The sequence below is a fragment of the Coregonus lavaretus genome (genome assembly GCF_964263955.1).
Source record: "Coregonus lavaretus genome assembly, chromosome: 15".
NCBI classification, from domain to species: domain Eukaryota; kingdom Metazoa; phylum Chordata; class Actinopteri; order Salmoniformes; family Salmonidae; genus Coregonus; species Coregonus lavaretus.
Window position 1 is genome coordinate 22,863,466 of NC_140002.1, and position 18,542 is coordinate 22,882,007.

Genomic DNA, 18,542 nt, shown 5'->3' on the forward strand with positions numbered 1-18,542 from the left:
ATAGGAGGTGAAAAGAGTAAGACAGAGAGAAAGGGAGTGAGTGGAACAGTCAGACATTCCAGTGCTGTGAGTCAATGGTGCTAGGCACTGCTCTGGCAGACACTTAACACCACCTATACGACTCAACAAAGGCCCCCGGGTCCCTATTGGCCCAGGCAGGGCCACCATACAGAGGAAGGAAGGGGACAGGGGAGGGATAATCAACACTGCTTCAGATCCAAACACACACTGAGACCAGACAAGAGACCAGAGCAAGTCATTGTTCTTTGTCATTTGAGCATTTCTTGGATTCCTGTCAAACAGCAGGAAACAAATCCCTGTCCTGGCCCTCTGGTCAAAGAGAATAACCATGGCATTCCCTCTGGAATGTATTCTAACAAACAAACACTTTTAACAGATATGGACTCTGGTTGGCTGGCACGTCTTTGATGTAATATCACTATATTTCAATGGGTTAGGTATGAATTGGGTAGGTTTAGGCCTAGTATCACTGAATTTGATATAAGATAAAATGAATGAAAGAAATCCACTTCCCTCAACATCCCGTAAGGATGAGATCATTCCATGAGGCTTTGAGGCAAGTGGGTCAATTAAGAAAATAAGGGTACATTTGTTAGACTGTAACTAGTGTGTAATCAAGAGTGGACTAAACAGAACAATCCACAACTTCCCTTTATTGGGGAAACAACAACTACAGCTCATATTTAGCTTAGTATGACAATTCATGTTCTTAACCCTGGGCAACATGGGCCTGGGAGGCTCACAGGGATATTGGTACCCACAGTACTCCACATATCAGTTTTTCAACTCAAAACTATTACATAAATGCACTGTAATTTAAGCTTTAAAAATGCACAGACTTGGTTCATCCAGCCATGCACTGCAGATGTCATAGTAAAACTCCTTGTAGACTATTTGTATCGCACTAGAGTTGTGTTCTGATTATGAGGGGGTCCCTGATTAATTTCCTATCACAAAAGGGGTCCCCGGCTCAAAATGTTTACAAACGTACAGTTATGAATATAACTACTGTTCCCTGATGGAGGGAACAAGGTATAAAATACTATGGGGGAGTCAGCAACAAATCATATACCAATCACCTGAAGAAAACTGAAATCACGCCCAATGGATGCCGAGCCCGCCCTCGGAAGCCCCGCCTTCCTGGCTATAATGCCGGGGCTCGCATTAATTTCCTCTATTCAGTACCGCTCTTCAGCGAGCCCAAATCCCCTGCTCCTAAAAGGGGTTACAGAAAGCCACCTTTTTCCCTACTACTTACACGAGAAGCCTGAACTGTCAGAGCCCCATATAGGGAACCAGAACCTGCTGCAACTTGGTTATGCGCATTGACACGCTGCCACTGCAGCCCAAGTCCATAGACCCCACTGTTCCAAGAACAATACTTACCTTGCAAGCCTTAAAATGTCAGAAGTCTTAAAAGGAACCGCAAGTCCAAAACAACAGCACACGTGCTGCATAGAATCGACCAGAGTTGATGAATCACGGCAGCCCATGGCTCAAACCCACAGGAAATTGTGGTAACCCGGATAAATGCGCAACCTGCGCGCTGCCTAACACCCACTCCAGGACCCAGCCATAATAACACTATGAGCCGAACTGGGAGCAGTTACATCCAAGCGATAAAACCTAACAAAGGTACAGTTGAAGCCGGAAGTTTACATACACTTAGTCATTAAAACTCGTTTTTCAACCACTCCACAAATGTCTTAACAAACTATAGTTTTGGCAAGTCGGTTAAGACATCTACTTTGTGCATGACACAAGTAATGTTTCCAACAATTGTTTACAGACAGATTATTTCACTTATAATTCACTGTATCATAATTCCAGTGGGTCAGAAGTTTACATACACTAAGTTGACTGTGCCTTTAAACAGCTTGGAAAATTCCAGAAAATGATGTCATGGCTTTAGAAGCTTCTGATAGGCTAATTGACATAATTTTAGTCAATTGGAGGTGTACCTGTGGATGTATTTCAAGGCCTACCTTCAAACTCAGTGCCTCTTTGCTTGACATCATGGGAAAATCAAAAGAAATCAGCCAAGACCTCAGAAAGAAATTGTAGACCTCCACAAGTCTGGTTCATCCTTGGGAGTAATTTCCAAATGCCTGAAGGTACCACGTTCATCTGTACAAACAATAGTATGCATGTATAAACACCATGGGACCACGCAGCCGTCATACCGCTCAGAAAGGAGATCCGTTCTGTCTCCTAGAGATGAACGTACTTTGGTGCGAAAAGTGCAAATCAATCCCAGAACAACAGCAAAGGACCTTGTGAAGATGCTGGAGGAAATAGGTACACAAGTATCTATATCCACAGTAAAACGAGTCCTATATCGACATAACCTGAAAGGCTGCTCAGCAAGGAAGAAGCCACTGCTCCAAAACAGCCATAAAAAAAGCCAGACAACGGTTTGCAACTGCACATGGGGACCAAGATCGTACTTTTTGGAGAAATGTCCTCTGGTCTGATGAAACAAAAATAGAACTGTTTGGCCATAATGACTATCGTTATGTTTGGAGGAAAAGGGGGTGCTTTCAAGCCGAAGAACATCATCCCAACCGTGAAGCACGGGGGTGGTAGCATCATGCTGTGGGGGTGCTTTGCTGCAGGAGGGACTAGTGCACTTCACAAAATAGATGGCATCATGAGGAAGGAAAATTATGTGGATATATTGACGCAACATCTCAAGACATCAGTCAGGAAGTTAAAGCTTGGTCGCAAAAGGGTCTTCCAAATGGACAATGACCCCAAGCATACTTCCAAAATTGTGGCAAAATGGCTTAAGGACAACAAAGTAAAGGTATTGGAGTGGCCATCACAAAGCCCTGACGTCAATCCTATAGAAAATGTGTGGGCAGAACTGAAAAAGTGTGTGCGAGCAAGGAAGCCTACAAACCTGACTCAGTTACACCAGCTCTGTCAGGAGGAATGGGCCAAAATTCACCCAACTTATTGTGGGAAGCTTGTGGAAGGCTACCCGAAACGTTTGACCCAAATTAAACAATTTAAAGGCAACATTTTTACTAGGATTAAATGTCAAGAATTGTGAAAAACTGAGTTTAAATGTATTTGGCTAAGGTGTATGTAAACTTCTGACTTCAACTCTATGTGAGGAACCCCACCTCGCTGCAGCACAGATATCACCAATCGTCATACCCCTGAACAATGCCCAAGAAGCCGCCACACCCTTAGTGGAGTGAGCATGCACACCGCTAGGCAACCCTTGTCCGTTGCTGTCATATGCCAGGGAGATAGCCTACACAATCCAATGAGAAAGACGCTGCTAAAAAAGCGCCCTACCCAGAGCTGGATTAGCTAAACAGACAAAAATCTGTACACAAACGCGGATATCCATGACCAATCCATATACGTGCATAATGCGCACAGCAGAGGCTCAAATGGAGGCTCACACAGAGCATCCAGGACCAAAGCCAGGTCCCAGGTCGGTGCCATAGGCTTAGACACTGGTCTGAGCCGACGCACGTCTTTCAGGAACCGCATCACCAGAGGATGAGACCCCAGAGTAGAGCTGTCAATCTCTACATGACACACCAAGATGGCTGCCATATAAACCTTCAATGTGGAAAAAGAAAAAGACCCTGCTCAAAAAGCTCTTGCAAGAACATCATAATGTCCACCAAAGAGCTCTGAAAAGGAGAAACTCCTTGAACCTGACACCAACCCTTAAATGCACGCCACTTATATGTATACAGCCCTCTCATAGAGGGCGCACACGCCGACTATGCCCTTAATCACATTCGAGGGTAAACTCCTAGCGTCAAATACAACCTTTCAGGGGCCAAACCCACAGATCCAATATCTGCGGTTGTGGGTGCAAAACTCTCCTGTGCGCCTGGGACAATAGATCCCGATGACACAGAACCCTCCACGGGTCCCCGCCCAACAGGTGGATGATTTCTGGGAACCAGGTGTGGAGGGAAAGCGGGGAGCCACCAGAATCAACAACAGATCCTTCTGATGGACCCTCTCCACGGTGGCCTGAATCAGGTCCACCGGAGGAAACGCATAGAGCAGGATGTCATTGATACACCAAAGAATCCGTTCCCAATGGAGAGCCCAGATCCCTCATTGAGAAGAACAGACAACAAGTCACATTTTCACGCGATGTGTAAAGAGTTACATCAGCCCTGCCAAACCGGTCCCATATCTGGGCAACCACCGAAGGGTGCAGTCTCCACACCGTAGAGATAGGACCCCTCTGGAAAGTAGATCCACACCTACGTTGAGAGATCCGGGAAGATAGGTCGCCCTGAGCGACAGGAAATTTGCACTGCTCCATATGAGCAGATAACGGGCCAGGTTTAGGAGAGAGACCCCATCCCCCCCTGCCTTTTGATGTACGCTACCGCTGTCCTGTTGTCGGACCTTACCAACACATGCTGGCCCTCCAACATCGGAAGGAAACATCTCAGCGCTGTTGACCAAATCCCTCTTTCCAATTAACCCACACACAGCGCTCCCAATCCCAGTAAGGATACGTCTGTCGTGATCACCCTGCAGGACACTACCCGGCCCATGTAAATCCCCTGCAACAGTAGTCGAGGGTCCCTCCAAGGAATCAACGCCCCTATGCACGACGCGGATACCTTGAGCAACCAATGGCAGTGGCGAGATGCGTCCAGATGCGTAGCAATCACCCAGCGCTGAAACAAACGCATCAACAGAAGTCCCAGAGGCACCACAGCTATCATGAAGGCCATCAGACCCAATAACCGCAGGCACAAGCGAAAAGGCACAGAGTGCCCCAGCTGAAACTGTGCCAGATACAGTCCGGAATGCGAACCTCCTCTGTTTGGGACAAAAACACATGATTCAGAACCGAGTCCAGAACGAGACCCAGAAACTGAATGCGCTGAGCCGGAGTCAAACCACTTTTCTTGTGATTCACTACGAACACCAGAGACTGAATATGGGAAACCAGAGTGGCAGTGTGGAGCTCCACCTGTTCCCTCGACTCCGCTACGACCAGCCAAACGTCCAGATAGGCCAATACCTCTGATCCCCTGGCACCGGTGCCAAAGCCGCCTCCATCACCATAGAAAAGGTGAAGGGCAATAGGGAGAGCCTCAAAGGCAGGACCAGAAAGGTGTTGGCCTCGAAATGAAACCTCAGAGACTTTCTGTGGGGAGGATGTATAGCCATGTGAAAATATGCATACTTCAGATCTATGGATGCGAACCAATCGCTGGGACACACCGACTGCAATAGCTGGCGAAGTGTGAGCATTTTGAACTTGCAAAACTTGAAGTGCTTGTTTACCGCTCTGTACTCCTGACACAGGAACCACCCGAATAGCCTGCTTTTGAAGGAGAGAGGCAATCTCGTCTCTCAAGACAGGCGCTAGGACCTCAGGGACCATTGACGTAATGATGCCACGAAATCGTGGAGGACGCACAGCGAACTGCAGACCGTACCCCCTCGTCACCGTCCTCATCACCCATGGAGCACGCTGCCAGTCTCCCATACATTATCTCCTGAAGGGGCAGACCGCCACCCTGAGGACTGGGATAATTTGTTTTTTTGGCCATGCTTGTTTTCATATCCACCAGTCTTGACAACTGTGTGTCTGAATCTGGGGAAGGAACTGTGTTTATTATGCCGACACCTGGACAATACCGCACTCTCAATACCCCTGAACACGAGGAACCTCGGATAGAAACAATGTGCTTTCGTGGTACCGCCTTTCTGATACCCGGCCCACATCGGTTTCAGGGACTTCGGCAACCAGTAACTTGCCCCCATTGACCGAGCCACTTGAGAGCACTGTTGCCACAGGAAATACTTGGGGAGGAGGGCCCCGAGAACACGCCCCCTTCCCAGACAAATCTGCTTTCCACCCCGCTCTCCTTCGAACCAGCACAGCGTCTGTGCCAAGACGTCCGCCACTGCCCAGAAGCACCAACACGGTCAAAAACAAACCTCAATGCCAGGGGCAACCCACCTCTGGCCTGGACCCTTTCCTTCACGCCTTGGGAACTGCTGAGCCACCCTGTGAAGGATTTTCCTGGGAAAAGGACCCGTAGAGCTGCATCCAGTTTTGGTTTCTCCTTGAAACGGGCCTGTAAGGACTCCATAGCCGAGCCAAACAATCTTGTTGGAGAAACTGGCTCATCCAAATACATCCGCCTGTCCCTCTCAGGAATCCAGGACAACGTCTACCAGAGGTGGTGCTGAGCCATCAACTTCACCTCCATACTTTTCTCCACAGCCAGGATAGTACAGCGGGACAGACGCAGCAGAACATCTGCCGTAGCACGTATTTTGTCGAAAAGCTCTGAAACTGGCTTCGCCGTCTTCACAGTGTTATTCCACTCCTGCAGCAAATTGATATGATAGATCTACAGCATCCACCCCTAGGTGATCTGCCGCTCTATGACACAGCTTCATCAAAGGTGCATTAACCACCAATGGTTCACTCTCCCCCGCCGAATCCAAAGCCCCGGAATGATATCATACAATTCACACTGAAAACCCTCCAGAGCCAACCAGGCTCGGACTCTGAACATTGCCAGAAAAACCGGGATAACACCCGTATCAACTCTAACCACCGCTGCTGCCCTCTCCCGACAACAGAGGTAGCTTCACCGGAAGACCCTTCGCCAGCAGCCCCAATCTTTCTCAAAGTCAGCCCGACGCCCAATGGAAGTTGAACCAAGCTGGAGACAATGGTCACACGAACTGGTCCGAGCCAAAGCCTCCTGAGCGTGTTTCCACCCCAGGTAAAGAGGACAGCACTCGTGAGTATCTTAAATTTTTTCATTGTGAAACCACATGCCCTATGGCACGGTCGGAGGTTCAAACTTAGCTGGTTAGCCTTTTTGAACTTACTCTTACCACTGGCCATCTTACTCAAGCAAGGAAGCACTGGCTACACAAGCAGAGCAGAAAGTAGTTAGCTTTTAGCAAACACAAAAAACGATAAAGACCCAAAACTCGCAACATCTAGGGGGATGACTACTCTCTCCCCACTAGCAGACACCTAAGTCGGAGCCGAATCTCGTAGTCTTCGCGTGCTTGAAACTTTGTAAATTGCGTGACACATTCTTCCTTCAGGCGAGCTGAAGAGCGAAGAATTGAGGAAATGAATGCGAGCCCCAGTATTATAGCCATGAAGACGGTGCTATTTAACATGTTTAGTCTACATACCATTTCTTTGACTATACTAACCCTTCTCTTAGCTGAGAGCATATGTGTGCAAGCCCAGCTACCCCTGACTACTACTAGCCTACCACATTCCTGAGGAGCAGAGGGACATCTGTCCACATTAAGTGAACCTAGAGGAATAACGTAATTTAACAGAATTCTCCACACAGGCAAACAGAGCTACCCATGGCATTGTCACACAACAAAGGCTAGAGGTTGAATGTAAGTGAAGATGACTGATAATACGCTCACACTGATATGGCTCATTCATCTGCCATGTATGGAAGGGCCGATTGTTGTTATGATGAAGTAGGAAAGCTTTTTGAGGACCTCCACAAGCAAAATTAAATGGTCCCATGTCTATGTCTCAACTACTGTATAATAAATGCATAATTAAAGGCAAATGTATTTATATTAGGCAATGTTCAGAATTGAGCACAGGACACAAAAATCCATGAAAGGTACAGTAGTCAATTACAGGATTTATGGCTGACTCATCTGGAAGGGATAAAGGGGGTGGGGTATTGTATTGGTAACTACTGGAATAAAAACGTGGGACAGGGCAACATATAACATTGTATGCTGTAACGTAGTGTCAATGTACTGCTCCAGTAAGTCACATTTATCGAGAGAGAGAAAGAGAGAAAGAAAAAGAGAGAGAGCGAGCGAGAGAGAGAGTAAACATGGCCAATCCTTTCAGTGCCAGTACAAGCCCAATAAAAAGGTAACACACACACACGTCAAAGTCAGAGTGTCAGGCTGACATAGGTGAGTCCAAACATGAGCATCATCTGATCACTGTTATTTCCACGGAAATGTCTACAAATGTATCTTGGACTACTGTTTTGCTCTCTACACAAACATACATCTGGTAGCGTGACCAACAAATGGCCTATTCAATCATACACTTTTACAAGTCATGGCAAATAATATAAGCAAATGTTTATAGTAGCCTAAGCTATTCCGTTATGTAGTCGTGTTTACCTTTCAATTAAACTTCACAGAGAAACTACTACACCGCTGCTCCGTTGACGTCCCTGCTCGGGTATTTCCTTAAATTTGATGAAGAGCGGATAATGTGCAAAATTCCTCAAACTATTCTTAAAATGTTGATACGACTAATCCATGTTACTTCACAAATTTCCTTCGAATAGCATGCTACGCTTGCTCTTATCCAGATAATAACGCGTATGCATCCCTTCCCATTTTAACTGCTGAAAAAGTTGAGGAATCTTTTTTTCCACTTGACTGCGCTACGAAGGGAATGCATAAAATAATGGCCCCCTTCTACAAACCGCAGCAACAGTGAATGCATCTGAGACCGGGCAAGTGCAACCCCCAACCCCCTCGTTGGAAATAAGTCCAACGTTTTCAGGAGGGAAATCCCTCCTTCTCCAGTCTCCTATAGGAAGTAAGACAATTTTGCTGGCGTTTCTGTTGGCTTTTGGAATCGTCGCTCAGGCAAGAACTAAAAAATGACAAAAACGTTTTTTTAATGTTAGGAGATCAACCCCCTCCACGACTGAACGGGTAGACAGTTGTTCCAGTCACTGTTTTTACGCATCGTGCAGTTAGTTACCTACCCAATCAGTGTCTCTCCTATTTTATGTTATATGACCTTTTCGATGTGAAAATGGTTGCAAAAGTAAAATATATATCCGTAAATGTACTGTATCCATATGAGAAGTTTCCATCTTTACAAACTCACATAGACCTGTGGTATTGCTGCTAAATGACTAAAATGTAAATGTATTGTTCTCCGGCTTTTATTAACCCTCCCGTTGTCCTAGGGTCAAAATGACCCGCCACTGTGTTGAACCAACTTTATTTAATTTTTATATTTTTGGGATCATTTGTGAGAAGGAGGCAGTGAGACTTTAAAGAAAGTATCACTGCCTCCTTCTCACAAATGATCAAAAAAATATAAAAATTAAATAAAGTTGGTTCAACACAGTGGCGGGTCATTTTGACCCTAGGACAACGGGAGGGTTAAGTCATCCTGGGAAGCTTTACAGAAGCGCCTTTATACCACAGGATGGAGACTGCTTTGCAAGTTGAAAGAGAAAGGCAATAAGCGCTTGAAGATAAAATAGTCTCCAAGCTTCAGTATAAAATCGATTAGGCATGGTCTGATGGTTCAGACAAAGTCAAATATCTACTGAGTTAAATTCCAAGTATCTAAAAATATGCATTTGGAAACCTTATGTCTCTAAGACAGTCATGCAACTTGTCTGAGAGGAGAGGCATCTCCCTCATCGGTCAATGATTGTTGTCCAAAGGTGCAATAGCAGCACATCTCAAATTCCTCTCCCAACTGTACAATGCTACAGACCAAGTCCATGTTTTGTAATCCAAACCAGCTCTACAGATACGGGGGAAATCTAAGCATTAGGCCTACACATGCCATTATTATTTGAGAAGATAATTTCCTCAAAACATGAGGAGCATTATGGGGGAATAGCAATGGAGGAAATAAAACAATTCTAAGCCAAAACATATCATGCATTTTAAGCAAGACAAAGTCCAAATACTCTACTGGGAGAGGAAAGTGAATTGCACCATGGAATGCCAAAGTGATTAAAATGTATTGATACAGTCGACTCCTGATTCCAGGAGTATTTGGACTTTAGATAACGGGCCATTCCACAATAACGGAATTATACTTTGACTCAGATGTTTCACTTTAAAATGTTTGCCATTGATTTCAATGTACAGTTACAAGAGGACATGATATCATACCCTGGGTGGTTCTGAACAGAATGAGCCTGTTTGTTCATTGTGAAGAAAAGTCGGCGCGGCACACGCACCTGAATGCACTCAAAGCTCCTTTCTATGCGCACCAAATTACGATCTGTTTCTCTGAATTGCCTTGTGAAAGCTTAACACTGTATTATCGTATTTTATAACTTAGCTAGTCATGTTGGCAATACAACAAGCTTTCAAATCATGCCCACCTGACCCAGATTGCAATTTATAATGAACCGTTTTTGGATTGCGTAAACAGCAGTAATTGTGTGATGGCGGGGATGCAGGGTTGTGTTCCAAACGAAACAACTACAAGTGTGCTTGCTCTAGTTCCTCAAAGGCTCAACTAGGAGAGCTAAAAAAAAGAATGTGTGGCCCCTTGGAGACTCCAGTTAGTCCTCTCACTCAAATGTCTTTGTCTTGTGTTGCACGGACCCCACATTGTCCAGGAATAGTCTATCATGTTACTAAATGTATCCAGAATATTTTCAGATTTCGTTATCAACAAATGCGGCCAAAAGTCAAATGTAAAATGCACATACAATCAACAGTGTAATGTTTGGATTCAGTCTTGTGTCAGGTGAACTGTTGTGTACTTACCTTTGGTCTAATCATTTTCCCATTATCTCCAAACTGTTCCCTTTCAATTGCTACCATGGTTATGCATTTCATGTTTCTTCTGTAAGAAACAATTCAATGTATCCCTATCCATATAGGCCAATTCCCACGAGTGTAAATGGTTAACTGGGGATAGAGAGAAGTGTGAGAGAGAGGGAGAGAGAAGTTGTCCAGACTGTTTTCAGTCTTGCTTTGACCACCAGACAACAGAAAGAGAGAGAGAGAGAAAACAGTTATGAGCTGAACATAACAGTATTCCAGTGTAAGGGAGGACAGTAGCAGGTGACCCAACTGTGGTTTGTGACTACTATGATTTCCCATTGTAGCCAATTCAAATTACAGTAATTCCATTAAAGATTTTTTTAGCTAATTACATTACTGATTTGGGAACAGAATTACGAGTTTTAATCATTCATAAACAAACTTGATATCAGTAAAAACAACTAATTGGTAGGTTTAACTTTACTCGTTAATTCTATTAACTTTCATTATCCTCCCTCGTCATGAGGGAGAGAAATTAGAAAATATCTTTAAAATGTGGGTTTTTGGTAACAGAATTACAACGCATAAGGCAATGTTTCTTAAACTTACCATAAGCCGCCTCCGGCTCATTTGAGAGAATTTGACAGTATGTCCAACCGGCCTCATAACTGCAGATCACGTTTAACCACACCAGCCCAGGACCTCCACATCCGGCTTCTTCACCTGTGAGATCGTCTGAGACCAGCCACCCGGACAGCTGATGAAACTGTGGGTTTGCACAACCGAAGAATTTCGGCACAAGCTGTCAGAAACCGTCTCAGGGAAGCTCATCTGAGTGCTCGTCGTCCTCACCAGGGTCTTGACCTGACTGAAGTTCGGCGTCGTAACCAACTTGGGCAAATGCTCACCTTCGATGGCCACTGACATGCTGGAGAAGTGTGCTCTTCATGGATGAATCCCGGTTTCAACTGTACCGGGCAGATGGCGTCATGTGGGCGAGCGGTTTGCTGATGTCAACGTTGTGAACAGAGTGCCCCATGATGGCGGTGGGGTTATGTTATGGGCAGGCATGAGCTACAGACAACGAACACAATTGCAGTTTTTCGATGGCAACTTGAATGCACAGAGATACCGTGACGAGATCCTGAGGCCCATTGTCGTGCCATTCATCCGCTGCCATCACCTCATGTTTCAGCATGATAATGCACTGCCCCATGTCGCAAGGATCTGTACACAATTCCTGGAAGCTGAAAATGTCCCAGCCTGCATACTCACCAGACATGTCACCCATTGAGCATGTTTGGGATGCTCTGGATTGACTTGTACGACAGTGTGTTCCAGTTCCCGCCAATATCCAGCAACTTCGCACAGCCATTGAAGAGGAGTAGGACAACATTCCACAGGTCACAATCAACAGCCTGATCAACTCTATGTGAAGAAGATGTGCCACGCTGCATGAGGAAAATGGTGGTCACACAAGATACTGACTGGTTTTCTGATCCACGCCATACCTTTTTTTTAAGGTATCGGTGATGAACTGTGACGAGTACTGAAGATACGAAGAGGCAGGACGCAGACGCAGGAATCAACAAAGTAGTCTCTGTAGCTCAATTGGTAGAGCATGGCGCTTGAAACGCCAGGGTAGTGGGTTCGATCCCCGGGACGACCCATACATAAAAATGTATGCACACATGACTGTAAGTCGCTTTGGATAAAAGCGTCTGCTAAATGGCATATTATTATTATTATAAAGGTTTACTTAACAATGAGAAAGAGATTAACAAAGAGCGAGTAAATGACACAACGCTAACAATTACACACAACAATGACTGAACTGTCACGGTTTCGGCCGAGGCTGCTCCTTCTCCTTGCTCGGGCAGGCTTCGGCGGTCGTCGTCCCCGGAGTACTAGCTGCCACCGTTGTATGTTATCGATGTTCGTTTGGTTTTGTCTTTATTGTACACCTGTTTTCCATTTGGGTTAATTATGTCCCCTATAAGTTTCTCGTTTTGTTAGTCGTGTATTGTGTGTTATTGTTCGCCTGTCAACAGGTGCGGCTCGTCTTTTGTATTTTGTAATTTCCTGTCGTCGCACTGTACTGTTTTCGTGCGCCTTGGATTACTTGTGTTTTTGCGCATTGTTGCGCATAGTCCGCCTCCTATTTTGTTGAGGCCAGAGTCTGGTATATTGTTGTGTTCAGTAAAGTCGGTTGGACTTAGCTTCTGTGTCCTGCGTGTGACTCCTCCACCACATCCACATCAGCCACTGTGACAGAATAACACACCTTTATGGAGTCAGCAGGAGCAGCATCAGCTCCCGAATCGTTGGAGGAGCGCGTCCGCGGGCAGGACGATCGGATCCTTCAACTCGGGACCGCCCTGCAGGACGTTATTAACACTCTGCACCGATGGGAGACCAGAGGGGTACCCACGCCTCCGCCTACCCTACCATCACCATCGGTCAGTCCTCCCATCGGTGTTCCGGAACCCAGTGGCATTCGGCTCTCGCTCCCGAGGGCTTATGATGGCACCGCTGCCGGGTGTCAGGGGTTCCTCCTGCAGGGGGAACTCTACCTGGCCACCGTACACCCGGCGCCCTCGGGACACGAGAGCGTCTCCGCCCTCATCTCCTGTCTCACCGGCAAGGCGTTGGAGTGGGCCAATGCCGAATGGAGGAGGATAGACGCTGCTACGATCACCTACGCAGAGTTCTCTCGCCGCTTCAGGGCCGTGTTCGACCATCCACCTGAGGGGAAAGCGGCGGGGGAGCGTCTATTCTACCTCCGACAGGGGAAGAGGAGCGCACAGGAGTTCGCTCTGGAGTTCCGGACTCTAGCGGCGGATGCAGGGTGGAATGAGCGGGCCCTCATCGACCACTACCGATGTAGTCTACGGGAGGACGTCCGTCGAGAGCTGGCCTGCAGGGATGCCCACCTCACCTTCGACCAGCTGGTGGACATGTCCATCCGGCTTGACACCCTGCTGGCTACCCGCGGACGTTCCGAGTGGGGGTCGTCCATTCCACCCTCCAGCACCTCCGAGCCGAGCCCTATGGAGCTCGGAGGTGCTGGCGCTAGAGAGAGAAGGAGGAGGAGCCCGAGGGGGGCTGTCCCCTGCACCAACTGCGGCCGTGGAGGGCACACTGCGGCTAGGTGCTGGGGAGGGTCTCCTAGGGGAGAGGACAACAGGCCACGCACTGGGGAGTCATTCCAGGTGAGTAGGTGTCCCACTTACCCAGAGCTCTCGGTTGTGCACGTCTGTTTACCTGTACATTTTCCTCAGGTTGCACCTCATTCCCAGCATAAGGCGCTAGTAGATTCAGGCGCAGCTGGGAATTTTGTTGATCTAAATTTTTGTTTAAAACTAGGAATTCCCCTTCTTCCTGTCGACGCCCCATTTCCTGTCCATGCTTTAGACAGCCGTCCATTGGGATCGGGGTTGATTAGGGAGGTCACAGCGCCACTTAGGATGAGGACGCAGGGGGGTCATGAGGAAACTATTCAGCTATATCTGATTGACTCTCCTGCGTATCCGGTGGTGTTGGGGCTTCCCTGGTTGATTACCCATAATCCTTCTATTTCGTGGCAACAGAGGGCTCTTAAGGAGTGGTCTGCCCAGTGTGTGGGGCGATGTCTAGGTGTTTCCGTGGGGGCGACCTCGGTGGAGAGTCCAAACCAGGTGCCCGCACTGCACATTCCCCCTGAGTATGAGGATTTGGCAATCGTGTTCAGTAAATCGAGGGCGACGCAGTTGCCTCCTCATAGGCAGGGAGATTGTGCGATAGACCTCCAGGCAGGAGCAGCGCTTCCACGGAGCCATGTGTATCCTCTGTCTCAAGAGGAGAAGAGAGCTATGGAGACTTACATAGCCGAATCTCTGAGACAAGGATACATACGGCCATCCACTTCCCCTGCGTCCTCAAGCTTCTTTTTTGTGAAGAAGAAGGATGGAGGTTTGCGCCCGTGCATTGATTACCGTAGTCTCAATCAGATCACTGTGAAATACAGTTATCCACTCACTCTGATTGCGACTATGACAGAGTCATTGCACGGGGCGCGTTTCTTCACAAAACTAGATCTCAGGAGCGCATACAGCTTGGTGCGCATTAGAGAGGGCGATGAATGGAAGACAGCATTTAGTACCACCTCAGGTCATTACGAGTATCTCGTCATGCCATACGGGTTGATGAACGCTCCTTCAGTCTTCCAATCCTTCGTGGATGAGATCTTCAGGGACATGCAGGGGCAGGGTGTGGTCGTGTACATTGATGACATTCTTGTGTACTCTTCTACCCGAGCCGAGCATGTAGCCCTGGTGCGCCGAGTGTTGAGGAGGCTGTTGGAGCACGACCTGTATGTCAAGGCAGAGAAATTTCTGTTTTTCCAGGAGTCGATCTCCTTTTTGGGTTATCAGTTGTCTGCGTCAGGGGTGAAGATGGAGGTTGACCGGGTGTCAGCCGTGCGTAATTGGCAAACTCCAACCACTGTTAAAGAGGTGCAGCAGTTTTTGGGGTTTGCAAATTACTTCCGGAGGTTTATCCGGGGTTTTGGACAGGTGGCAGCTCCCATAACGTCTCTGTTGAAGGGGGGTCTGGTGCGTTTGCAGTGGTCAGCCGAGGTGGACAGGGCTTTTGGGAGACTGAAGGACCTGTTTACTTCGGCTCCGGTGCTGGCGCATCCGGATCCCGCTTTACCATTTCAGGTAGAGGTTGACGCGTCAGAAGCCGGTATTGGGGCCGTACTTTCGCAACGGTCCAGCACGCCACCTAAACTCCGCCCCTGTGCTTTTTACTCCAAAAAGCTCAGCCCGGCGGAGCGAAATTATGACGTAGGGGACAGGGAGCTGTTAGCCGTGGTACAGGCCCTAAAGGTGTGGAGGCATTGGCTTGAGGGGGCTCAACACCCTTTTCTCATTTTGACTGACCACTGTAACCTGGAGTACATCCGGGCAGCTAGGAGATTGAACCCTCGCCAGGCGCGGTGGAACATGTTTTTAGCCCGGTTCGTATTTAAGATCACGTACATCCCTGGGTCCCAGAACGGTAAGGCAGACGCACTGTCTCGGCGGTATGACACGGAGGAGAGGTCCGTTGAGCCCACTCCCATACTGCCGGAGTCTTGTCTGGTGGCACCGGTAGTGTGGGAGGTCGATGCTGAAATCGAGTGGGCGTTGCGTACCGACCCTAGTCCTCCACAGTGCCCGGTGGGTCGGACGTACGTTCCGCTCGAGGTTCGGGATCGACTGATATATTGGGCTCACACGTCACCCTCCTCTGGACATCCTGGTATTGGCCGGACTGTGCACTGCCTTAGCGCTAAGTACTGGTGGCCAACGTTAGCCAGGGATGTGAGGGTTTATGTCTCCTCCTGCTCGGTGTGCGCCCAGTGTAAGGCGCCTAGACACCTGCCCAGGGGAAAGTTACAACCCCTGCCCGTTCCACAACGACCATGGTCTCACCTCTCGGTGGATTTCGTCACAGACCTTCCCCCCTCGCAGGGGAATACTACTATACTGGTCGTTGTGGATCGGTTCTCTAAGGCCTGTCGTCTGCTCCCAATGCCGGGTCTTCCTACTGCCCTACGGACCGCCGAAGCACTATTCACCCACGTTTTTCGGCACTACGGGGTACCCGAGGATATAGTGTCTGATCAAGGTCCCCAGTTCACCTCCAGAGTCTGGAGAGCATTTATGGAGCGTTTGGGGGTCTCGGTGAGCCTGACCTCGGGTTACCACCCGGAGAGTAATGTTGCAGGTGGAACGTGTGAACCAGGATGTGGGTAGGTTTCTTAGATCGTATTGCCAGGGCCAGCCGGAGGAGTGGGCGAGGTATGTCCCCTAGGCAGAGATGGCCCAGAACTCTCTCCGCCACTCCTCAACCAATCTAACCCCTTTCCAATGTGTGTTAGGTTACCAGCCGGTTCTGGCAGCAGAGCCAGATCGAGGCTCCTGCGGTGGATGAGTGGGTGCGGCGCTCGGAGGAGACGTGGAACGCTGCACACGTCCACCTGCAGCGGGCCATCCGTCGTCAGAAAGCGAGCGCCGATCTCCACCACAGTGAGGGGCCGGTGTACGCACCTGGTGATCGAGTCTGGCTCTCTACCAGAAACCTACCCCTCCGCCTGCCCTGCCGGAAACTGGGTCGGCGGTTTGTGGGGCCTTTTAAAGTCCTGAGAAGATTGAACGAGGTGTGTTACAGGTTACAACTGCCTAGTGATTATCGTATTAACCCCTCGTTCCATGTGTCTCTTCTCAGGCCGGTGGTAGCTGGTCCACTCCAGGACGATGAGATCAGAGAGACTCCTCCGCCCCCACTGGACATCGAGGGGGCTCCGGTGTACACAGTTCGGTCCATCTTGGATTCGAGACGTCGGATGGGGGGTCTCCAATATCTCGTGGAGTGGGAGGGGTACGGCCCGGAGGAACGGTGCTGGGTGCCGAGGAGGGACATCCTAGACCCGTCTCTCCTGACAGAGTTCCACCGTGGTCAACCCACGCACCCTGCTCCGCGTCCTCTTGGTCGTCCCCGAGGCCGGGGTCGGCGCACGGCTGGAGCCGCGCGTCAAGGGGGGGGGTACTGTCACGGTTTCGGCCGAGGCTGCTCCTCCTCCTTGCTCGGGCAGGCTTCGGCGGTCGTCGTCCCCGGAGTACTAGCTGCCACCGTTGTATGTTATCGATGTTCGTTTGGTTTTGTCTTTATTGTACACCTGTTTTCCATTTGGGTTAATTATGTCCCCTATAAGTTTCTCGTTTTGTTAGTCGTGTATTGTGTGTTATTGTTCGCCTGTCAACAGGTGCGGCTCGTCTTTTGTATTTTGTAATTTCCTGTCGTCGCACTGTACTGTTTTCGTGCGCCTTGGATTACTTGTGTTTTTGCGCATTGTTGCGCATAGTCCGCCTCCTATTTTGTTGAGGCCAGAGTCTGGTATATTGTTGTGTTCAGTAAAGTCGGTTGGACTTAGCTTCTGTGTCCTGCGTGTGACTCCTCCACCACATCCACATCAGCCACTGTGACATGAACAGTCCAGGGGCTACAGTTGAAGTAGGAAGTTTACATACACCTTAGCCAAATACATTTAAACTCAGTTTTTCACAATTCCTGACATTTAATCCTAGTAAAAATTCCCTGTCTTAGGTCAGTTAAGATCACCACTTTATTTTAAGAATGTGAAATGTCAGAATAATAGTAGAGAGAACGATTAATTTCAGCTTTTATTCCTTTCATCACATTCCCAGTGGGTCAGAAGTTTACATACACTCAATTAGTATTTGGTAGCATTGCCTTTAAATTGTTTAACTTGGGTCAAACGTTTCGGGTAGCCTTCCACAAACTTCCCACAATAAGTTGGGTGAATTTTGGCCCATTCCTCCTGACAGCGGTGGTGTAACTGAGTCAGGTTTGTAGGCCTCCTTGCTCGCACACGCTTTTTCACTTTTGTACCTGTTTCCTCCAGCATCTTCACAAGGTCCTTTGCTGTTGTTCTGGGATTGATTTGCAAAAAGTACGTTCACCTCTAGGAGACAGAACGCGTCTCCTTCCTGAGCGGTATGATGGCTGCGTGGTCCCATGGTGTTTATAGTTGCGTACTATTGTTTGTACAGATTAACGTGGTACCTTCAGGCGTTTGGAAATTGCTCCCAAGGATGAACCAGACTTGTGGAGGTCTACAATTTTTTTCTGAGGTCTTGGCTGATTTCTTTTGATTTTCCCATGATGTCAAGCAAAGAGGCACTGAGTTTGAAGGTACGCCTTGAAATATATCCACAAGTACACCTCCAATTGACTCAAATGATGTCAATTAGCCTATCAGAGTCTTCTAAAGCCATGACATCATTTCCTGGAATGTTCCATGCTGTTTAAAGGCACAGTCAACTTAGTGTATGTAAACTTCAGACCCACTGGAATTGTGATACAGTGAATTATAAGTGAAATAATCTGTAAACAATTGTTGGAAAAATTACTTGTGTCATGCACAAAGTAGATGTCCTAACCGACTTGCCAAAACTATA

At 48.0% G+C, this 18,542-nt stretch overlaps 1 protein-coding gene across 3 annotated transcripts in view; it reads right to left on the bottom strand.

Annotated features, from left to right (window-relative positions):
• amot (angiomotin) overlaps window positions 1–8,496 on the bottom strand; it is a 50,162-nt gene extending 41,666 nt beyond the window's left edge. For all 3 annotated transcript variants that reach the window (XM_084177843.1, XM_084177842.1, XM_084177841.1), the window contains exon 1: window positions 8,176–8,496. The gene's annotated coding sequence lies outside the window, so the exon portion shown is untranslated. The remainder of the gene's footprint in view (window positions 1–8,175) is intronic.
• Between the last annotated feature and the right edge of the window lie 10,046 nt (window positions 8,497–18,542).